Source organism: Chanodichthys erythropterus, chromosome 20, assembly GCF_024489055.1.
Source record: "Chanodichthys erythropterus isolate Z2021 chromosome 20, ASM2448905v1, whole genome shotgun sequence".
Classification (NCBI taxonomy): Eukaryota; Metazoa; Chordata; class Actinopteri; order Cypriniformes; family Xenocyprididae; genus Chanodichthys; species Chanodichthys erythropterus.
Window position 1 is genome coordinate 1346 of NC_090240.1, and position 23542 is coordinate 24887.

Here is a 23542-nt window from a genome sequence, read left to right on the forward strand (position 1 = left end):
AAACACACCCGATCCAACTCATCAGCTCGTTGGTAAAGACTCCAAGACCTCAGACGGGCGCATCAGACAAGAGTGACATTCAAGACGTGCAGTGCTGGTTTGGGAACCGCTGGCTTTGGAACAACGGCGACCGTTTCATAAGGGTGCCGAGACGGTGCCACCCTGCCAGCCACCCCACCGCAGGTACATAGAGACTCCTTGTGAAGCTCCAGCGACATTCCCTCTGCTATTAACCACAACGATTTGCAGTCCCCCAAAAGGGGAAGCACACCGTTCCTGGAGACACTGCAATACCAGGTGTCGATGCGTGGGAGTGGACGGAGCAAGCCCCGGTTCCGGCTCCATGAGCCAAAAATCCATTTAATATGTAGTCCCCAGATACAGGGGACGTATCAGATATTAAACTGATAAGTAACAGATTCCATCTTTTACATACACAAACTCAGACAGTTCATCAACACATACTTTTTATAACTCACTTTAGGTCCCATTTAATCCCTTTTTCCCTTCAAACATTTTTTAATTTCCCCTCAATATTATCATTTTTTGCACTGCGCCCTGCACTCTAGCCAAAACACAATAAAAAATTGATTTAGGACCCCATCCTGTTCGTTTGGACCTTAACATCGAAGTTCTGTGATTCCACAAAAAAACCCTTTTTGCCTTCTGATATAATTATCCACACCACCTTCCTCAATTCAAACTTCTGTCCCCCCAGACCCTCCCCATAAATTACCAGGTTCCGGGTCAGAGGGAGGACCTTTCCACCCCTTCCACCACTGATACAGCAAAGTCCAGAAGGCAGATGAAACTGGGCATGTCCAAAATACATGTTCTATTGTTTCCCTCCCTCCCACAACCAATTGGGCAGAAAGGTGACTTCCCTTGCCCATGACGATACTGCCTCTCCCTTACAGGCAAACGCCCCAGGGCCCCCAACCAATGAAGGTCTCTGCAAGCTCCATCCACATATGCTTGGCTGGTAGCATTGCCCAATTCACAGTGATGGGAAGAAATCTCTCTAGTCCCCCCTTCCCTGCCCCCTCTCCCTTAAACCCTTGTACAGTTCCCTACATGATTTATCACTGTTCCCTGTTCCAGACACCAAGGATGTTGACGTATAAATTTGGCAAACCACTGATATTCTTCCGGCCTGTCAAAAGCCCACGGAACCAACTTATCCCATGCAATCAAAGATCTTAGTGGAAAGGCTGCCCAGAACCTTGCAAAAAAATAAGCTTTGTGGTTTGTTGCCTGTAGGATTAAACGTGCCACAAAGGATGAAAAAATAGATGCTACCCACAAGGTAAAAAGGCACCTCCCTCCCACCCTTCTTAATTTCTTGGCTCACCTGAGCCCTGGATACCAGCTCGCACCTTCCCTTCCACAGAAAGGAGAACACAAGACATTCCAACTCTCTGCCACAATTATAGGGAAGAGGGAACACATATGCCAAATAATTGACTGTAGGCAACAAGTCTGCTTTTATCACTAATGTTCGGCTAGTTAAAGAAAGCTCTCTAGTGTTCCAAAGGCCAATTTTGGAGCGCACTTTCCCAATCAAAACCCTCCAGTTCTCCTTAGCGCTGTTCTGCCTGAAGAAACGCACTCCCAAAACCTTCAGACCATCTTCACATAAGCTATATCCCTCAATGGCTGTCTCCCGCCTAGCCCATCGACCTACATACATGACGGCTGACTTTGACATGTTCACTTTCGCCCCTGTAACCCTCCCAAAATCTCCCAAAATCTTGCTTGTTTCTAAAAATCCTGCCTTGATGTCAAAAACAGTGTCATGTCATCTGCATACAGCGACACCTTTGCTTGCAGACCTCCAGCCCCCGGCATGTGCAGGCCAGTAAAGGCCTGACATGCCCTTAAACGGGAAGCTAAAGGTTCAATGAACAAAATATAAAGAAGAGGGGAGAGAGGACATCCCTGTCTTACTCCTCCCAGCTGCTCAACTGACTCTGTCAGGAAACCATTAACTTTAAACTTACTTACCGCCCCCTTATACAATAAACGAACCCACGCCCTGATACTTGCCCCAAAACCTACCCTCTCAAGAACTGCAAACAAAAAGGAGAGACTAACTCGATCAAAAGCTTTCTCCTGGTCGAGGCTCAAAATTGCTAGAGAAAGCTGCCGTTGCTCAGCCCACCCAATAGCATCTCTGATCAAAGTCAAATTTAGGCTGCCAGAGCGGCCTGGTACCCCACAAGTCTGGTCTGGGTGCACCACCTTCCCCACCACAGACCTCATTCGTATAGCTATGACCTTCGCAAGGATTTTATAGTCAGTAGTAAGGAGAGTGATGGGCCTCCAGTTTGCCAAATCTGTCTTATCTCCCTTCTTATACAAAAGGGAGACATGCCCTGTCCTCATAGAAGCTGTGAGTGACCCAGTCATCAGGCTCTCATTATACACCTCAACCAGGTCCTGTCCAATAAGTTGCCAAAAGGAGCAGTATATCTCAACTGGCAACCCATCACAGCCAGGAGCTGTCCCTTTCCTAAGTGATGCCATTGCCTCTTCTGCCTCCTGCAAAGACACCTCCCCTTCTAATGCGGCAGCATCATCACCCTCCAAGACACTCTCTAAACTTGTCAAGAACACCCTCGCCTGAGAGTCTACCAAACCTCGGGGGCTAAAAAGCTGTTTATAAAAAACTGCCACCGTCTTCAACATTTCAGCTGTAGATGTAACATTACCCTTCTCTGTCTTTAACCCTTCTATGCATTTCCTCTGCTGCTGTCTCCTCACAGAGGCAAAAAAATATTTTGATGGACCCTCCTCTAAAAACCGTCTCCCTTGCACCCATTTCTAACATAAATTTCTCTGCTTCCTTCATATAAAAACCTTTAACCCTCTCTTGGATAGCATAGAATCTGCCCCACTCCTCAGCTGCCTCTCTGCCCTCCTGAGCCCATAAGGACTGCATCTCCCTAATCCAAACACTAATGAGCCCTCGTCTTTTTACTGCCTTAGCCTCCCCCCACCATCTACAGAAGTTAGCTATTCTCTCTTTTACTCCCTCCCACCACTGAGCCTGCGTTTCAAACAGACACTTCAAATTCTGCCAGGCCCTGTATAGGTGCTTAAACACTTGAACAAAAAACTTATCCTGAAGGAAAGATCTGTTCAACCTCCAAGATCCTCTCCCCCTCTGAATACCCCCCAACCTCCATCTCGACTCCTATCATACAATGATCAGACAACCAAACCGGCAAGAAGAAGAAATCATCAACCTTAACTCCTGCTGACACAAACACATAATCCAAACGAGATTTTTCCCTCTACTATTTCTCCAAGTAAAGCCCTCCAAAGCCCTTCCCACCACTTTAAAGGAGTCATAAAGAGAAAAACTCTTAAGGAGGAAAGCCAAATCACCCTTTGGCTCCCTATCTAAAGAAACATTAAAATCCCCTCCCAAAACCACCTTCCGATTTGTATAAAACAAAGGTTTTAATAAATTAAAGAAACCCCTCTCTCCTCCCTCTTACTAGGCGCATATACCTTAATCAGTCTGATGCTAAGACCCCTCCATCTTACATCAGCATACAACACCCTCCCGGGAACTACCATTAAATTCTCTTCAATGACAGTTTCCTGAGAGTTAAAGTATTCCCACCCCATCTGCCATCACATTCCCTGCCCCCCACATAGATGGACCTTTTCCCCAGTCCTTTGCAAAAAGAAGCTCATCTCTGCTGTTCTCTAAATGACATTCCTGTAAAAACATAATGTCAAAATTAACAGAACTCAAGGACTCAAAAAAAGCTATCCTTCGTTTTGCCATTTTCAATCCTCTTACATTTAGAGTGGCCACCCTCAGCCCCCCCATTTTAGGCAAACACTAAAGAAAAACAGTCCTTATCCCTTATCCCCTCCAAAACCTCCCTTCCCACCCCCTGTGGTACATCCCTTCACCCTTCTAGCTACTACCTCCGTCCACCCCTGAGAATCATCTTCAGTACTCTCCCCACACTCTCCCCACTCCATCCCCCCCCTCCCCCCCATCCCCCCCCTCATATACTACTTCTTTAAAAGCTTTAACCGCTCCCGCTCCCTTCCCCGAGTCATGTAAAGATACCAAGTCCTCCAAAGAAACAAAAGTCTTTACTGTCTCAATCTTGCTGCATTTTCGGTCCCTCTCGTCCTCTCCTCCGCCATCTTCTTCCACCGCTCGCCGACGTCCTCTTCCCCCTGATATCTCCATCTCGCTGTCTCCGCCTCCACTTTGCTCAGAAGTTATAATGTCTAAAGCATCCAGTTGCGACCATGTAAACCTGGCTGGGTCTTCAGCTTGTGGAGTATCTTGAATGGTGTTGTTACTAGACACAATTGCAGCCCCGGAAAACACCTCTGCAATATCGATGTCTGACCAGGTCTGTCCAATACCCTGTGACTGCTCCCTCTCTTGAGCTGCCCCCGGAGGACGTGGCTGGTTGACCTCTGCAACTGCTGGTCCTTTGTCCTGGTGATGCACAGCACTTTCCTCAGCCCCTGGTCTTTATTAGCACCCTCTGTTGCAGCTGTAAGCTCTGTCTGGTTGATTGAAGAGTTGGATGCCTCACACATGAGAGATTCCAAATCTGCTTGCAGATCTTCCCCCTCCTTAAATAAACTAGCGTAGCTCTTCTTTCTGGCTGGACAACCCCGATACAAATGTTCTTTACTTCCACACAGACTGCAATGCTTGGGAGCAGTACATTCCGCCGCCACATGATCCGTCTTCCCACAGAATCTACATCTCTCTCCCTTGCACTCCACTTTCACATGACCCTGCCCTCCACATCTTCGACAATACACGGGCTGTCCGGGATAGTGCAGGAAACCTCTGTTCGGTCCAATAGAAAAGCTGCCTGGAGGGTGCAGCACAGTGCCAGGTGAAGAGGAGTCAGAGTCTCAACTTCACCATGTACCTCCTCTTCCCATTCCATATTCCATATCGATCTCTCAAGCGCTCTCCTCCTCTTACAACATCACAATATCTTGCAATAAATGCCAGGACATCGCCATCCAAATATATACAAAAAGGGTTGTATATATGAATAGTAAGTGGGATAAAATCCTGAACAAACACAGGCTGAAGCTGCAGGCCCTCCAGCAATTTATGACCTTCCTTTTTCTTCCAGGCTTCAAAAAAACCAACACAGTCCTTCAAAACACAAAAAGTTAAATCCAAAAATCCAGTTGACACAAAATCTTGTAAACAAAAAACTTCAGCAGGCTGTATCTTGAAAAGTCCTCTAAGAATTTCAGTAACAAAAAATCTCTTCCAAAACGTTGCTTCACCAATTCTTCAGCATCTTTCTTCAACAACACACGAATCGTATTCCTCAACCGCACCATCAAGGCCGACTCTCTTTCGTCGTTCCCCGACATAACTCCTGGGTAAGATACTACACTTGATCTTAGCCAAAAGGCCGAGAAGCGATGCCGTTGCCAAGCAGTGGGGCAGAGCCGGCAAAGGCGACGCCCATCTGGGCCGCGGTGGGTTTCGTACTTTGCCTCTAGGACCACTGCTGTCGATCAGATCGTTTGTTAAATAGTGGAGATGATTTGAAACAACCTGCTTTCGCGAACTGGTCCTAGGTTTTTCCATCGACCTCCACAAAAGCACCGCAGTACAATTCTCTGGACTCCCTAGGTCGTTCTTGATCAGGAGGGGGGGGGGGGGGGAAAAGCACAACTTTAACATTTGGATAGTGTGACGAGTCCCTCGTTCTTCCTGCTACGGCCGGCCAGTGGGTGTGGCTGGGAGACTCATCAAGTGAACCATGTACACCCGTGCTTCCCTCTATAAAGCTTGGGCTTTGTTTGGCGTGGTGTGTTGCTTGCTCCTGGGTGCTTTGGTTTTGATTTTGGTCTTTGTTTATTTTGAGTTCCTTATTCATTTAAATGTGGTTCTGTCTGATGTTTGGTTATTGATGTGTCTGACAGAAATTGTGTTTGGTTTTGTTGATTTCTTGTTTCATATATTTTCTTATTTATGCTGATAAATCTCTTTTCGTTGCAACCTACCAAGCTGCCTATGTCCTCCGTTTCATTTGTCACGGCTTTGAGCCGGTCGTGACAATAGCGACCACGGGGTCATTTAGAAAACGGCCATGGTCGAGTGCCCCCAAAAGCCTGTCGTCCCTGAAGAAAAACTCAGAACTTTGCGAAACCAGGCGAGCGCACGCAACACCCGATTCCATAAAAGGGGCGTGCAAACACACACGGAGCCACAGACAACGCTACGACTGTTAGAAACCACAGGTTCTCTCGGCACCACCTAATCTTCTTTCAACCAGTATGTCCAGGGGAGAGCGCGAACGCAGTCCCCCACTACCATAAATTATGCAGTCGAGATTCCCACATTTGGGGAATTCGCAGGGGTCAGCACAACCGGAGTGCAATGGCCGAGCCTCGCCCTGGGTGAACCACCTTCCTGATCATGGTGTCTCCCCTGCCAGGTAAGTATGAGTCCCCAGGCCTCCAGTCAGAGGCTACCCTATCCCTCTTTGCCGTCCTCATCAACGGTGACCCCCCTCCCCCATCCCAAGCAAAGGAAGGGCGTGTCCCTTCCATTACTTGACTGCGATTTCCGTGACCATGCCTTCAAGCCGGCAAACTGCCAAGCACCTACAGGTGCTGGTCGTATGATTAGAATGTCATCAAAAAGTTGATTTCTTTCACTAATTCCTTTCAAAAAGTCAAACTTGTATATTATGTACATTGCACACAGACTGATATATTTCAAATGTTTATTTCTTTTAATTTTGATGATTATAACTGACAACTAAGGAAAATCCCAAATCCGGTATCTCAGCAAATTTAGAATATTACTTAAGACCAATACAAAGAAAGGATTTTTAGAAATCTTGGCCAACTGAAAACTATAAACATGAAAAGTATGAGCGTGTGCAGCACTCAATACTTAGTTGGGGCTCCTTTTGCCTGAATTACTGCAGCAATGCGGCGTGGCATGGAGTCGATCGGTCTGTGGCACTGCTCAGGTGTTATGAGAGCCCAGGTTGCTCTGATAGTGGCCTTCAGCTCTTCTTAATTGTTGGGTCTGGCATATGGCATCTTCCTCTTCACAATACCCCGTAGATTTTCTATGGGGTTAAGGTCAGGCTTCACCAATTCTTCAGCATCTTTCTTCAACAACACACGAATCGTATTCCTCAACCGCACCATCAAGGCCGACTCTCTTTCGTCGTTCCCCGACATAACTCCTGGGTAAGATACTACACTTGATCTTAGCCAAAAGGCCGAGAAGCGATGCCGTTGCCAAGCAGTGGGGGCAGAGCCGGCAAAGGCGACGCCCATCTGGGCCGCGGTGGGTTTCGTACTTTGCCTCTAGGACCACTGCTGTCGATCAGATCGTTTGTTAAATAGTGGAGATGATTTGAAACAACCTGCTTTCGCGAACTGGTCCTAGGTTTTTCCATCGACCTCCACAAAAGCACCGCAGTACAATTCTCTGGACTCCCTAGGTCGTTCTTGATCAGGAGGGGGGGGGCAAAAAGCTCAACTTTAACATTTGGATAGTGTGACGAGTCCCTCGTTCTTCCTGCTACGGCCGGCCAGTGGGTGTGGCTGGGAGACTCATCAAGTGAACCATGTACACCCGTGCTTCCCTCTATAAAGCTTGGGCTTTGTTTGGCGTGGTGTGTTGCTTGCTCCTGGGTGCTTTGGTTTTGATTTTGGTCTTTGTTTATTTTGAGTTCCTTATTCATTTAAATGTGGTTCTGTCTGATGTTTGGTTATTGATGTGTCTGACAGAAATTGTGTTTGGTTTTGTTGATTTCTTGTTTCATATATTTTCTTATTTATGCTGATAAATCTCTTTTCGTTGCAACCTACCAAGCTGCCTATGTCCTCCGTTTCATTTGTCACGGCTTTGAGCCGGTCGTGACAATAGCGACCACGGGGTCATTTAGAAAACGGCCGTGGTCGAGTGCCCCCAAAAGCCTGTCGTCCCTGAAGGAAAACTCAGAACTTTGCGAAACCAGGCGAGCGCACGCAACACCCGATTCCATAAAAGGGGCGTGCAAACACACACGGAGCCACAGACAACGCTACGACTGTTAGAAACCACAGGTTCTCTCGGCACCACCTAATCTTCTTTCAACCAGTATGTCCAGGGGAGAGCGCGAACGCAGTCCCCCACTACCATAAATTATGCAGTCGAGATTCCCACATTTGGGGAATTCGCAGGGGTCAGCACAACCGGAGTGCAATGGCCGAGCCTCGCCCTGGGTGAACCACCTTCCTGATCATGGTGTCTCCCCTGCCAGGTAAGTATGAGTCCCCAGGCCTCCAGTCAGAGGCTACCCTATCCCTCTTTGCCGTCCTCATCAACGGTGACCCCCTCCCCCACCCCAAGCAAAGGAAGGGCGTGTCCCTTCCATTACTTGACTGCGATTTCCGTGACCATGCCTTCAAGCCGGCAAACTGCCAAGCACCTACAGGTGCTGGTCGTATGATTAGAATGTCATCAAAAAGTTGATTTCTTTCACTAATTCCTTTCAAAAAGTCAAACTTGTATATTATGTACATTGCACACAGACTGATATATTTCAAATGTTTATTTCTTTTAATTTTGATGATTATAACTGACAACTAAGGAAAATCCCAAATCCGGTATCTCAGCAAATTTAGAATATTACTTAAGACCAATACAAAGAAAGGATTTTTAGAAATCTTGGCCAACTGAAAACTATAAACATGAAAAGTATGAGCGTGTGCAGCACTCAATACTTAGTTGGGGCTCCTTTGCCTGAATTACTGCAGCAATGCGGCGTGGCATGGAGTCGATCGGTCTGTGGCACTGCTCAGGTGTTATGAGAGCCCAGGTTGCTCTGATAGTGGCCTTCAGCTCTTCTTAATTGTTGGGTCTGGCATATGGCATCTTCCTCTTCACAATACCCCGTAGATTTTCTATGGGGTTAAGGTCAGGCGAGTTTGCTGGCCAATTAAGAACAGGGATACCATGGTCCTTAAACCGGGTACTGGTAGCTTTGGCACTGTGTGCAGGTGCCAAGTCCTGTTGGGAAATGAAATCTGCATCTCCATAAAGTTGGTCAGCAGCAGGAAGCATGAAGTGCTCTAAAACTTCCTGGTATACGGCTGCGTTGACCTTGGACCTCAGAAAACACAGTGGGCCAACACCAGCAGATGACATGGCACCCCAAACCATCACTGACTGTGGAAACTTTAGGCTGGCCCTCAAGCGACGTGGATTGTGTGCCTCTCCTCTCTTCCTCCAGACTCTGGGACCCCGATTTCCAAAGGAAATGCCAAATTGACTTTCATCAGAGAACGTAACTTTGGACCACTCAGCAGCAGTCCAGTCCTTTTTGTCGAGGCGCCTCTGACGCTGTCTGTTGTTCAAGAGTGGCTTGACACAAGGAACGAGACAGCTGAAAACCATGTCTTGCATACGTCTGTGCGTAGGGGTTCTTGAAGCACTGACTCCAGCTGCAGTCCACTCTTTGTGAATCTCCCCCACATTTTTGAATGGGTTCTGTTTCACAGTCCTCTCCAGGGTGCGGTTATCCCTATTGCTAGTACACTTTTTTTCTACCACATCTTTTCCTTCCCTTCGCCTCTCTATTAATGTGCTTGGACACAGAGCTCTGCGAACAGCCAGCCTCTTTTGCAATGACCTTTTGTGTCTTGGCCTCCTTGTGCAAGGTGTCAGTGGTCGTCTTTTGGACAACTGTCAAGTCAGCAGTCTTCCCCATGACTGTGTAGCCTACAGAACTAGACTGAGAGACCATTTAAAGGCCTTTGCAGGTGTTTTGAGTTAATTAGCTGATAAGAGTGTGTGGCACCAGGTGTCTTCAATATTGAACCTTTTCACAATATTCTAATTTTCTGAGATAGTGACTTTGGGATTTTCCATAGTTGTCAGCTATACTCATCAAAATGAAAAGAAATAAACATGTGAAACCTCTCAGTCTGTGTGTAATGAATGAATATGATATATACAAGTTTCACTTTTTGAAAGGAATTAGTGAAATAAATCAACTTTTTGATGACATTCTAATTATATGACCAGCACCTGTACACGAGCTGCGGTCCTTTAGACCAGTGGTTCCCATCAGTCAGGCGTGTTTGATTAGATGTCTCCCTGATCAAACACACCCGATCCAACTCATCAGCTCGTTGGTAAAGACTCCAAGACCTCAGACGGGCGCATCAGACAAGAGTGACATTCAAGACGTGCAGTGCTGGTTTGGGAACCGCTGCTTTGGAACAACGGCGACCGTTTCATAAGGGTGCGAGACGGTGCCACCCTGCCAGCCACCCCACCGCAGGTACATAGAGACTCCTTGTGAAGCTCCAGCGACATTCCCTCTGCTATTAACCACAACGATTTGCAGTCCCCCAAAAGGGGAAGCACACCGTTCCTGGAGACACTGCAATACCAGGTCGATGCGTGGAGTGGACGGAGCAAGCCCCGGTTCCGGCTCCATGAGCCAAAAATCCATTTAATATGTAGTCCCCAGATAGGGGACGTATCAGATATTAAACTGATAAGAACAGATACTACACTTGATCTTAGCCAAAAGGCCGAGAAGCGATGCCGTTGCCAAGCAGTGGGGGCAGAGCCGGCAAAGGCGACGCCCATCTGGGCCGCGGTGGGTTTCGTACTTTGCCTCTAGGACCACTGCTGTCGATCAGATCGTTTGTTAAATAGTGGAGATGATTTGAAACAACCTGCTTTCGCGAACTGGTCCTAGGTTTTTCCATCGACCTCCACAAAAGCACCGCAGTACAATTCTCTGGACTCCCTAGGTCGTTCTTGATCAGGAGGGGGGAAAAAAAAAAGCTCAACTTTAACATTTGGATAGTGTGACGAGTCCCTCGTTCTTCCTGCTACGGCCGGCCAGTGGGTGTGGCTGGGAGACTCATCAAGTGAACCATGTACACCCGTGCTTCCCTCTATAAAGCTTGGGCTTTGTTTGGCGTGGTGTGTTGCTTGCTCCTGGGTGCTTTGGTTTTGATTTTGGTCTTTGTTTATTTTGAGTTCCTTATTCATTTAAATGTGGTTCTGTCTGATGTTTGGTTATTGATGTGTCTGACAGAAATTGTGTTTGGTTTTGTTGATTTCTGCTTTCATATATTTTCTTATTTATGCTGATAAATCTCTTTTCATTGCAACCTACCAAGCTGCCTATGTCCTCCGTTTCATTTGTCACGGCTTTGAGCCGGTCGTGACACTAGCGACCACGGGGTCATTTAGAAAACGGCCATGGTCGAGTGCCCCCAAAAGCCTGTCGTCCCTGAAGGAAAACTCAGAACTTTGCGAAACCAGGCGAGCGCACGCAACACCCGATTCCATAAAAGGGGCGTGCAAACACACACGGAGCCACAGACAACGCTACGACTGTTAGAAACCACAGGTTCTCTCGGCACCACCTAATCTTCTTTCAACCAGTATGTCCAGGGGAGAGCGCGAACGCAGTCCCCCACTACCATAAATTATGCAGTCGAGATTCCCACATTTGGGGAATTCGCAGGGGTCAGCACAACCGGAGTGCAATGGCCGAGCCTCGCCCTGGGTGAACCACCTTCCTGATCATGGTGTCTCCCCTGCCAGGTAAGTATGAGTCCCCAGGCCTCCAGTCAGAGGCTACCCTATCCCTCTTTGCCGTCCTCATCAACGGTGACCCCCCTCCCCCACCCCAAGCAAAGGAAGGGCGTGTCCCTTCCATTACTTGACTGCGATTTCCGTGACCATGCCTTCAAGCCGGCAAACTGCCAAGCACCTACAGGTGCTGGTCGTATGATTAGAATGTCATCAAAAAGTTGATTTCTTTCACTAATTCCTTTCAAAAAGTCAAACTTGTATATTATGTACATTGCACACAGACTGATATATTTCAAATGTTTATTTCTTTTAATTTTGATGATTATAACTGACAACTAAGGAAAATCCCAAATCCGGTATCTCAGCAAATTTAGAATATTACTTAAGACCAATACAAAGAAAGGATTTTTAGAAATCTTGGCCAACTGAAAACTATAAACATGAAAAGTATGAGCGTGTGCAGCACTCAATACTTAGTTGGGGCTCCTTTTGCCTGAATTACTGCAGCAATGCGGCGTGGCATGGAGTCGATCGGTCTGTGGCACTGCTCAGGTGTTATGAGAGCCCAGGTTGCTCTGATAGTGGCCTTCAGCTCTTCTTAATTGTTGGGTCTGGCATATGGCATCTTCCTCTTCACAATACCCCGTAGATTTTCTATGGGGTTAAGGTCAGGCGAGTTTGCTGGCCAATTAAGAACAGGGATACCATGGTCCTTAAACCGGGTACTGGTAGCTTTGGCACTGTGTGCAGGTGCCAAGTCCTGTTGGGAAATGAAATCTGCATCTCCATAAAGTTGGTCAGCAGCAGGAAGCATGAAGTGCTCTAAAACTTCCTGGTATACGGCTGCGTTGACCTTGGACCTCAGAAAACACAGTGGGCCAACACCAGCAGATGACATGGCACCCCAAACCATCACTGACTGTGGAAACTTTAGGCTGGCCCTCAAGCGACGTGGATTGTGTGCCTCTCCTCTCTTCCTCCAGACTCTGGGACCCCGATTTCCAAAGGAAATGCCAAATTGACTTTCATCAGAGAACGTAACTTTGGACCACTCAGCAGCAGTCCAGTCCTTTTTGTCGAGGCGCCTCTGACGCTGTCTGTTGTTCAAGAGTGGCTTGACACAAGGAACGAGACAGCTGAAAACCATGTCTTGCATACGTCTGTGCGTAGGGGTTCTTGAAGCACTGACTCCAGCTGCAGTCCACTCTTTGTGAATCTCCCCCACATTTTTGAATGGGTTCTGTTTCACAGTCCTCTCCAGGGTGCGGTTATCCCTATTGCTAGTACACTTTTTTTTCTACCACATCTTTTCCTTCCCTTCGCCTCTCTATTAATGTGCTTGGACACAGAGCTCTGCGAACAGCCAGCCTCTTTTGCAATGACCTTTTGTGTCTTGGCCTCCTTGTGCAAGGTGTCAGTGGTCGTCTTTTGGACAACTGTCAAGTCAGCAGTCTTCCCCATGACTGTGTAGCCTACAGAACTAGACTGAGAGACCATTTAAAGGCCTTTGCAGGTGTTTTGAGTTAATTAGCTGATAAGAGTGTGTGGCACCAGGTGTCTTCAATATTGAACCTTTTCACAATATTCTAATTTTCTGAGATAGTGACTTTGGGATTTTCCATAGTTGTCAGCTATACTCATCAAAATGAAAAGAAATAAACATGTGAAACCTCTCAGTCTGTGTGTAATGAATGAATATGATATATACAAGTTTCACTTTTTGAAAGGAATTAGTGAAATAAATCAACTTTTTGATGACATTCTAATTATATGACCAGCACCTGTACACGAGCTGCGGTCCTTTAGACCAGTGGTTCCCATCAGTCAGGCGTGTTTGATTAGATGTCTCCCTGATCAAACACACCCGATCCAACTCATCAGCTCGTTGGTAAAGACTCCAAGACCTCAGACGGGCGCATCAGACAAGAGTGACATTCAAGACGTGCAGTGCTGGTTTGGGAACCGCTGCTTTGGAACAACGGCGACCGTTTCATAAGGGTGCGAGACGGTGCCACCCTGCCAGCCACCCCACCGCAGGTACATAGAGACTCCTTGTGAAGCTCCAGCGACATTCCCTCTGCTATTAACCACAACGATTTGCAGTCCCCCAAAAGGGGAAGCACACCGTTCCTGGAGACACTGCAATACCAGGTCGATGCGTGGAGTGGACGGAGCAAGCCCCGGTTCCGGCTCCATGAGCCAAAAATCCATTTAATATGTAGTCCCCAGATAGGGGACGTATCAGATATTAAACTGATAAGAACAGATTCCATCTTTTACATACACAAACTCAGACAGTTCATCAACACATACTTTTTATAACTCACTTTAGGTCCCATTTAATCCCTTTTTCCCTTCAAACATTTTTTAATTTCCCCCTCAATATTATCATTTTGCACTGCGCCCTGCACTCTAGCCAAAACACAATAAAAAATTGATTTAGGACCCCATCCTGTTCGTTTGGACCTTAACATCGAAGTTCTGTGATTCCACAAAACCCTTTTGCCTTCTGATATAATTATCCACACCACCTTCCTCAATTCAAACTTCTGTCCCCCCAGACCCTCCCCATAAATTACCAGGTTCCGGGTCAGAGGAGGACCTTTCCACCCCTTCCACCACTGATACAGCAAAGTCCAGAAGGCAGATGAAACTGGGCATGTCCAAAATACATGTTCTATTGTTTCCTCCCTCCCACAACCAATTGGGCAGAAAGGTGACTTCCCTTGCCCATGACGATACTGCCTCTCCCTTACAGGCAAACGCCCCAGGGCCCCCAACCAATGAAGGTCTCTGCAAGCTCCATCCACATATGCTGGCTGTAGCATTGCCCAATTCACAGTGATGGGAAGAAATCTCTCTAGTCCCCCCTTCCCTGCCCCCCTCTCCCTTAAACCCTTGTACAGTTCCCTATGATTTATCACTGTTCCCTGTTCCAGACACCAAGGATGTTGACGTATAAATTTGGCAAACCACTGATATTCTTCCGGCCTGTCAAAAGCCCACGGAACCAACTTATCCCATGCAATCAAAGATCTTAGTGGAAAGGCTGCCCAGAACCTTGCAAAAAAATAAGCTTTGTGGTTTGTTGCCTGTAGGATTAAACGTGCCACAAAGGATGAAAAAATAGATGCTACCCACAAGGTAAAAAAAGGCACCTCCCTCCCACCCTTCTTAATTTCTTGGCTCACCTGAGCCCTGGATACCAGCTCGCACCTTCCCTTCCACAGAAAGGAGAACACAAGACCTTCCAACTCTCTGCCACAATTATAGGGAAGAGGGAACACATATGCCAAATAATTGACTGTAGGCAACAAGTCTGCTTTTATCACTAATGTTCGGCTAGTTAAAGAAAGCTCTCTAGTGTTCCAAAGGCCAATTTTGGAGCGCACTTTCCCAATCAAAACCCTCCAGTTCTCCTTAGCGCTGTTCTGCCTGAAGAAACGCACTCCCAAAACCTTCAGACCATCTTCACATAAGCTATATCCCTCAATGGCTGTCTCCCGCCTAGCCCATCGACCTACATACATGACGGCTGACTTTGACATGTTCACTTTCGCCCCTGTAACCCTCCCAAAATCTCCCAAAATCTTGCTTGTTTCTAAAAATCCTGCCTTGATGTCAAAAACAGTGTCATGTCATCTGCATACAGCGACACCTTTGCTTGCAGACCTCCAGCCCCCGGCATGTGCAGGCCAGTAAAGGCCTGACATGCCCTTAAACGGGAAGCTAAAGGTTCAATGAACAAAATATAAAGAAGAGGGGAGAGAGGACATCCCTGTCTTACTCCTCCCAGCTGCTCAACTGACTCTGTCAGGAAACCATTAACTTTAAACTTACTTACCGCCCCCTTATACAATAAACGAACCCACGCCCTGATACTTGCCCCAAAACCTACCCTCTCAAGAACTGCAAACAAAAAGGAGAGACTAACTCGATCAAAAGCTTTCTCCTGGTCGAGGCTCAAAATTGCTAGAGAAAGCTGCCGTTGCTCAGCCCACCCAATAGCATCTCTGATCAAAGTCAAATTTAGGCTGCCAGAGCGGCCTGGTACCCCACAAGTCTGGTCTGGGTGCACCACCTTCCCCACCACAGACCTCATTCGTATAGCTATGACCTTCGCAAGGATTTTATAGTCAGTAGTAAGGAGAGTGATGGGCCTCCAGTTTGCCAAATCTGTCTTATCTCCCTTCTTATACAAAAGGGAGACATGCCCTGTCCTCATAGAAGCTGTGAGTGACCCAGTCATCAGGCTCTCATTATACACCTCAACCAGGTCCTGTCCAATAAGTTGCCAAAAGGAGCAGTATATCTCAACTGGCAACCCATCACAGCCAGGAGCTGTCCCTTTCCTAAGTGATGCCATTGCCTCTTCTGCCTCCTGCAAAGACACCTCCCCTTCTAATGCGGCAGCATCATCACCCTCCAAGACACTCTCTAAACTTGTCAAGAACACCCTCGCCTGAGAGTCTACCAAACCTCGGGGGCTAAAAAGCTGTTTATAAAAAACTGCCACCGTCTTCAACATTTCAGCTGTAGATGTAACATTACCCTTCTCTGTCTTTAACCCTTCTATGCATTTCCTCTGCTGCTGTCTCCTCACAGAGGCAAAAAAATATTTTGATGGACCCTCCTCTAAAAACCGTCTCCTTGCACCCATTTCTAACATAAATTTCTCTGCTTCCTTCATATAAAAACCTTTAACCCTCTCTTGGATAGCATAGAATCTGCCCCACTCCTCAGCTGCCTCTCTGCCCTCCTGAGCCCATAAGGACTGCATCTCCCTAATCCAAACACTAATGAGCCCTCGTCTTTTTACTGCCTTAGCCTCCCCCACCATCTACAGAAGTTAGCTATTCTCTCTTTTACTCCCTCCCACCACTGAGCCTGCGTTTCAAACAGACACTTCAAATTCTGCCAGGCCCTGTATAGGTGCTTAAACACTTGAACAAAAAACTTATCCTGAAGGAAAGATCTGTTCAACCTCCAAGATCCTCTCCCCCTCTGAATACCCCCAACCTCCATCTCGACTCCTATCATACAATGATCAGACAACCAAACCGGCAAGAAGAAGAAATCATCAACCTTAACTCCTGCTGACACAAACACATAATCCAAACGAGATTTTTCCCCTCTACTATTTCTCCAAGTAAAGCCCTCCAAAGCCCTTCCCACCACTTTAAAGGAGTCATAAAGAGAAAAACTCTTAAGGAGGAAAGCCAAATCACCCTTTGGCTCCCTATCTAAAGAAACATTAAAATCCCCTCCCAAAACCACCTTCCGATTTGTATAAAACAAAGGTTTTAATAAATTAAAGAAACCCCCTCTCTCCTCCCTCTTACTAGGCGCATATACATTAATCAGTCTGATGCTAACACCCCTCCATCTTACATCAGCATACAACACCCTCCCCGGAACTACCATTAAATTCTCTTCAATGACAAATTCCTGAGAGTTAAAAAGTATTCCCACCCCATCTGCCATCACATTCCCTGCCCCCCACATAGATGGACCTTTTCCCCAGTCCTTTGCAAAAAGAAGCTCATCTCTGCTGTTCTCTAAATGACATTCCTGTAAAAACATAATGTCAAAATTAACAGAACTCAAGGACTCAAAAAAAGCTATCCTTCGTTTTGCCATTTTCAATCCTCTTACATTTAGAGTGGCCACCCTCAGCCCCCCCATTTTAGGCAAACACTAAAGAAAAACAGTCCTTATCCCTTATCCCCTCCAAAACCTCCCTTCCCACCCCCTGTGGTACATCCCTTCACCCTTCTAGCTACTACCTCCGTCCACCCCTGAGAATCATCTTCAGTACTCTCCCCACACTCTCCCCACTCCATCCCCCCCTCCCCCCCATCCCCCCCCTCATATACTACTTCTTTAAAAGCTTTAACCGCTCCCGCTCCCTTCCCCGAGTCATGTAAAGATACCAAGTCCTCCAAAGAAACAAAAGTCTTTACTGTCTCAATCTTGCTGCATTTTCGGTCCCTCTCGTCCTCTCCTCCGCCATCTTCTTCCACCGCTCGCCGACGTCCTCTTCCCCCTGATATCTCCATCTCGCTGTCTCCGCCTCCACTTTGCTCAGAAGTTATAATGTCTAAAGCATCCAGTTGCGACCATGTAAACCTGGCTGGGTCTTCAGCTTGTGGAGTATCTTGAATGGTGTTGTTACTAGACACAATTGCAGCCCCGGAAAACACCTCTGCAATATCGATGTCTGACCAGGTCTGTCCAATACCCTGTGACTGCTCCCTCTCTTGAGCTGCCCCCGGAGGACGTGGCTGGTTGACCTCTGCAACTGCTGGTCCTTTGTCCTGGTGATGCACAGCACTTTCCTCAGCCCCCTGGTCTTTATTAGCACCCTCTGTTGCAGCTGTAAGCTCTGTCTGGTTGATTGAAGAGTTGGATGCCTCACACATGAGAGATTCCAAATCTGCTTGCAGATCTTCCCCCTCCTTAAATAAACTAGCGTAGCTCTTCTTTCTGGCTGGACAACCCCGATACAAATGTTCTTTACTTCCACACAGACTGCAATGCTTGGGAGCAGTACATTCCGCCGCCACATGATCCGTCTTCCCACAGAATCTACATCTCTCTCCCTTGCACTCCACTTTCACATGACCCTGCCCTCCACATCTTCGACAATACACGGGCTGTCCGGGATAGTGCAGGAAACCTCTGTTCGGTCCAATAGAAAAGCTGCCTGGAGGGTGCAGCACAGTGCCAGGTGAAGAGGAGTCAAGTCTCAACTTCACCATGTACCTCCTCTTCCCATTCCATATTCCATATCGATCTCTCAAGCGCTCTCCTCCTCTTACAACATCACAATATCTTGCAATAAATGCCAGGACATCGCCATCCAAATATATACAAAAGGGTTGTATATATGAATAGTAAGTGGGATAAAATCCTGAACAAACACAGGCTGAAGCTGCAGGCCCTCCAGCAATTTATGACCTTCCTTTTTCTTCCAGGCTTCAAAAAAACCAACACAGTCCTTCAAAACACAAAAAGTTAAATCCAAAAATCCAGTTGACACAAAATCTTGTAAACAAAAAACTTCAGCAGGCTGTATCTTGAAAAGTCCTCTAAGAATTTCAGTAACAAAAAAATCTCTTCCAAAACGTTGCTTCACCAATTCTTCAGCATCTTTCTTCAACAACACACGAATCGTATTCCTCAACCGCACCATCAAGGCCGACTCTCTTTCGTCGTTCCCCGACATAACTCCTGGGTAAGATACTACACTTGATCTTAGCCAAAAGGCCGAGAAGCGATGCCGTTGCCAAGCAGTGGGGGCATAGCCGGCAAAGGCGACGCCCATCTGGGCCGCGGTGGGTTTCGTACTTTGCCTCTAGGACCACTGCTGTCGATCAGATCGTTTGTTAAATAGTGGAGATGATTTGAAACAACCTGCTTTCGCGAACTGGTCCTAGGTTTTTCCATCGACCTCCACAAAAGCACCGCAGTACAATTCTCTGGACTCCCTAGGTCGTTCTTGATCATATTTTGAGTTCCTTATTCATTTAAATGTGGTTCTGTCTGATGTTTGGTTATTGATGTGTCTGACAGAAATTGTGTTTGGTTTTGTTGATTTCTTGTTTCATATATTTTCTTATTTATGCTGATAAATCTCTTTTCGTTGCAACCTACCAAGCTGCCTATGTCCTCCGTTTCATTTGTCACGGCTTTGAGCCGGTCGTGACAATAGCGACCACGGGGTCATTTAGAAAACGGCCATGGTCGAGTGCCCCCAAAAGCCTGTCGTCCCTGAAGAAAAACTCAGAACTTTGCGAAACCAGGCGAGCGCACGCAACACCCGATTCCATAAAAGGGGCGTGCAAACACACACGGAGCCACAGACAACGCTACGACTGTTAGAAACCACAGGTTCTCTCGGCACCACCTAATCTTCTTTCAACCAGTATGTCCAGGGGAGAGCGCGAACGCAGTCCCCCACTACCATAAATTATGCAGTCGAGATTCCCACATTTGGGGAATTCGCAGGGGTCAGCACAACCGGAGTGCAATGGCCGAGCCTCGCCCTGGGTGAACCACCTTCCTGATCATGGTGTCTCCCCTGCCAGGTAAGTATGAGTCCCCAGGCCTCCAGTCAGAGGCTACCCTATCCCTCTTTGCCGTCCTCATCAACGGTGACCCCCTCCCCCATCCCAAGCAAAGGAAGGGCGTGTCCCTTCCATTACTTGACTGCGATTTCCGTGACCATGCCTTCAAGCCGGCAAACTGCCAAGCACCTACAGGTGCTGGTCGTATGATTAGAATGTCATCAAAAAGTTGATTTCTTTCACTAATTCCTTTCAAAAAGTCAAACTTGTATATTATGTACATTGCACACAGACTGATATATTTCAAATGTTTATTTCTTTTAATTTTGATGATTATAACTGACAACTAAGGAAAATCCCAAATCCGGTATCTCAGCAAATTTAGAATATTACTTAAGACCAATACAAAGAAAGGATTTTTAGAAATCTTGGCCAACTGAAAACTATAAACATGAAAAGTATGAGCGTGTGCAGCACTCAATACTTAGTTGGGGCTCCTTTTGCCTGAATTACTGCAGCAATGCGGCGTGGCATGGAGTCGATCGGTCTGTGGCACTGCTCAGGTGTTATGAGAGCCCAGGTTGCTCTGATAGTGGCCTTCAGCTCTTCTTAATTGTTGGGTCTGGCATATGGCATCTTCCTCTTCACAATACCCCGTAGATTTTCTATGGGGTTAAGGTCAGGCTTCACCAATTCTTCAGCATCTTTCTTCAACAACACACGAATCGTATTCCTCAACCGCACCATCAAGGCCGACTCTCTTTCGTCGTTCCCCGACATAACTCCTGGGTAAGATACTACACTTGATCTTAGCCAAAAGGCCGAGAAGCGATGCCGTTGCCAAGCAGTGGGGGCAGAGCCGGCAAAGGCGACGCCCATCTGGGCCGCGGTGGGTTTCGTACTTTGCCTCTAGGACCACTGCTGTCGATCAGATCGTTTGTTAAATAGTGGAGATGATTTGAAACAACCTGCTTTCGCGAACTGGTCCTAGGTTTTTCCATCGACCTCCACAAAAGCACCGCAGTACAATTCTCTGGACTCCCTAGGTCGTTCTTGATCAGGAGGGGGGGGGGAAAGCTCAACTTTAACATTTGGATAGTGTGACGAGTCCCTCGTTCTTCCTGCTACGGCCGGCCAGTGGGTGTGGCTGGGAGACTCATCAAGTGAACCATGTACACCCGTGCTTCCCTCTATAAAGCTTGGGCTTTGTTTGGCGTGGTGTGTTGCTTGCTCCTGGGTGCTTTGGTTTTGATTTTGGTCTTTGTTTATTTTGAGTTCCTTATTCATTTAAATGTGGTTCTGTCTGATGTTTGGTTATTGATGTGTCTGACAGAAATTGTGTTTGGTTTTGTTGATTTCTTGTTTCATATATTTTCTTATTTATGCTGATAAATCTCTTTTCGTTGCAACCTACCAAGCTGCCTATGTCCTCCGTTTCATTTGTCACGGCTTTGAGCCGGTCGTGACAATAGCGACCACGGGGTCATTTAGAAAACGGCCGTGGTCGAGTGCCCCCAAAAGCCTGTCGTCCCTGAAGGAAAACTCAGAACTTTGCGAAACCAGGCGAGCGCACGCAACACCCGATTCCATAAAAGGGGCGTGCAAACACACACGGAGCCACAGACAACGCTACGACTGTTAGAAACCACAGGTTCTCTCGGCACCACCTAATCTTCTTTCAACCAGTATGTCCAGGGGAGAGCGCGAACGCAGTCCCCCACTACCATAAATTATGCAGTCGAGATTCCCACATTTGGGGAATTCGCAGGGGTCAGCACAACCAGAGTGCAATGGCCGAGCCTCGCCCTGGGTGAACCACCTTCCTGATCATGGTGTCTCCCCTGCCAGGTAAGTATGAGTCCCCAGGCCTCCAGTCAGAGGCTACCCTATCCCTCTTTGCCGTCCTCATCAACGGTGACCCCCTCCCCCACCCCAAGCAAAGGAAGGGCGTGTCCCTTCCATTACTTGACTGCGATTTCCGTGACCATGCCTTCAAGCCGGCAAACTGCCAAGCACCTACAGGTGCTGGTCGTATGATTAGAATGTCATCAAAAAGTTGATTTCTTTCACTAATTCCTTTCAAAAAGTCAAACTTGTATATTATGTACATTGCACACAGACTGATATATTTCAAATGTTTATTTCTTTTAATTTTGATGATTATAACTGACAACTAAGGAAAATCCCAAATCCGGTATCTCAGCAAATTTAGAATATTACTTAAGACCAATACAAAGAAAGGATTTTTAGAAATCTTGGCCAACTGAAAACTATAAACATGAAAAGTATGAGCGTGTGCAGCACTCAATACTTAGTTGGGGCTCCTTTTGCCTGAATTACTGCAGCAATGCGGCGTGGCATGGAGTCGATCGGTCTGTGGCACTGCTCAGGTGTTATGAGAGCCCAGGTTGCTCTGATAGTGGCCTTCAGCTCTTCTTAATTGTTGGGTCTGGCATATGGCATCTTCCTCTTCACAATACCCCGTAGATTTTCTATGGGGTTAAGGTCAGGCGAGTTTGCTGGCCAATTAAGAACAGGGATACCATGGTCCTTAAACCGGGTACTGGTAGCTTTGGCACTGTGTGCAGGTGCCAAGTCCTGTTGGGAAATGAAATCTGCATCTCCATAAAGTTGGTCAGCAGCAGGAAGCATGAAGTGCTCTAAAACTTCCTGGTATACGGCTGCGTTGACCTTGGACCTCAGAAAACACAGTGGGCCAACACCAGCAGATGACATGGCACCCCAAACCATCACTGACTGTGGAAACTTTAGGCTGGCCCTCAAGCGACGTGGATTGTGTGCCTCTCCTCTCTTCCTCCAGACTCTGGGACCCCGATTTCCAAAGGAAATGCCAAATTGACTTTCATCAGAGAACGTAACTTTGGACCACTCAGCAGCAGTCCAGTCCTTTTTGTCGAGGCGCCTCTGACGCTGTCTGTTGTTCAAGAGTGGCTTGACACAAGGAACGAGACAGCTGAAAACCATGTCTTGCATACGTCTGTGCGTAGGGGTTCTTGAAGCACTGACTCCAGCTGCAGTCCACTCTTTGTGAATCTCCCCCACATTTTTGAATGGGTTCTGTTTCACAGTCCTCTCCAGGGTGCGGTTATCCCTATTGCTAGTACACTTTTTTTCTACCACATCTTTTCCTTCCCTTCGCCTCTCTATTAATGTGCTTGGACACAGAGCTCTGCGAACAGCCAGCCTCTTTTGCAATGACCTTTTGTGTCTTGGCCTCCTTGTGCAAGGTGTCAGTGGTCGTCTTTTGGACAACTGTCAAGTCAGCAGTCTTCCCCATGACTGTGTAGCCTACAGAACTAGACTGAGAGACCATTTAAAGGCCTTTGCAGGTGTTTTGAGTTAATTAGCTGATAAGAGTGTGTGGCACCAGGTGTCTTCAATATTGAACCTTTTCACAATATTCTAATTTTCTGAGATAGTGACTTTGGGATTTTCCATAGTTGTCAGCTATACTCATCAAAATGAAAAGAAATAAACATGTGAAACCTCTCAGTCTGTGTGTAATGAATGAATATGATATATACAAGTTTCACTTTTTGAAAGGAATTAGTGAAATAAATCAACTTTTTGATGACATTCTAATTATATGACCAGCACCTGTACACGAGCTGCGGTCCTTTAGACCAGTGGTTCCCATCAGTCAGGCGTGTTTGATTAGATGTCTCCCTGATCAAACACACCCGATCCAACTCATCAGCTCGTTGGTAAAGACTCCAAGACCTCAGACGGGCGCATCAGACAAGAGTGACATTCAAGACGTGCAGTGCTGGTTTGGGAACCGCTGCTTTGGAACAACGGCGACCGTTTCATAAAGGTGCGAGACGGTGCCACCCTGCCAGCCACCCCACCGCAGGTACAT

General features: G+C 47.0%; 10 non-coding genes across 10 annotated transcripts; all 10 read right to left on the reverse strand.

The window, feature by feature from the left end:
• Positions 1–260: 260 nt before the first annotated feature.
• LOC137010311 (U2 spliceosomal RNA) lies at positions 261–454 on the reverse strand. The gene has a single exon (XR_010893342.1). It is a non-coding gene; the product is annotated as a U2 spliceosomal RNA (small nuclear RNA).
• Positions 455–5242: 4788 nt separating this feature from the next.
• LOC137010322 (U2 spliceosomal RNA) lies at positions 5243–5441 on the reverse strand. Its single transcript, XR_010893344.1, has one exon. It is a non-coding gene; the product is annotated as a U2 spliceosomal RNA (small nuclear RNA).
• An 864-nt stretch (positions 5442–6305) lies between these two features.
• On the reverse strand, positions 6306–6469 carry LOC137010074 (U1 spliceosomal RNA). The gene has a single exon (XR_010893153.1). It is a non-coding gene; the product is annotated as a U1 spliceosomal RNA (small nuclear RNA).
• Positions 6470–8135: 1666 nt separating this feature from the next.
• Positions 8136–8299, reverse strand: LOC137010085 (U1 spliceosomal RNA). Its single transcript, XR_010893163.1, has one exon. It is a non-coding gene; the product is annotated as a U1 spliceosomal RNA (small nuclear RNA).
• Positions 8300–10393: 2094 nt separating this feature from the next.
• On the reverse strand, positions 10394–10584 carry LOC137010081 (U2 spliceosomal RNA). Its single transcript, XR_010893159.1, has one exon. It is a non-coding gene; the product is annotated as a U2 spliceosomal RNA (small nuclear RNA).
• Positions 10585–11446: 862 nt separating this feature from the next.
• Positions 11447–11610, reverse strand: LOC137010096 (U1 spliceosomal RNA). Its single transcript, XR_010893174.1, has one exon. It is a non-coding gene; the product is annotated as a U1 spliceosomal RNA (small nuclear RNA).
• Positions 11611–13707: 2097 nt separating this feature from the next.
• LOC137010255 (U2 spliceosomal RNA) lies at positions 13708–13895 on the reverse strand. Its single transcript, XR_010893303.1, has one exon. It is a non-coding gene; the product is annotated as a U2 spliceosomal RNA (small nuclear RNA).
• Positions 13896–18674: 4779 nt separating this feature from the next.
• Positions 18675–18874, reverse strand: LOC137010323 (U2 spliceosomal RNA). The gene has a single exon (XR_010893345.1). It is a non-coding gene; the product is annotated as a U2 spliceosomal RNA (small nuclear RNA).
• A 653-nt stretch (positions 18875–19527) lies between these two features.
• Positions 19528–19691, reverse strand: LOC137010109 (U1 spliceosomal RNA). Its single transcript, XR_010893185.1, has one exon. It is a non-coding gene; the product is annotated as a U1 spliceosomal RNA (small nuclear RNA).
• A 1663-nt stretch (positions 19692–21354) lies between these two features.
• Positions 21355–21518, reverse strand: LOC137010010 (U1 spliceosomal RNA). The gene has a single exon (XR_010893091.1). It is a non-coding gene; the product is annotated as a U1 spliceosomal RNA (small nuclear RNA).
• Between the last annotated feature and the right edge of the window lie 2024 nt (positions 21519–23542).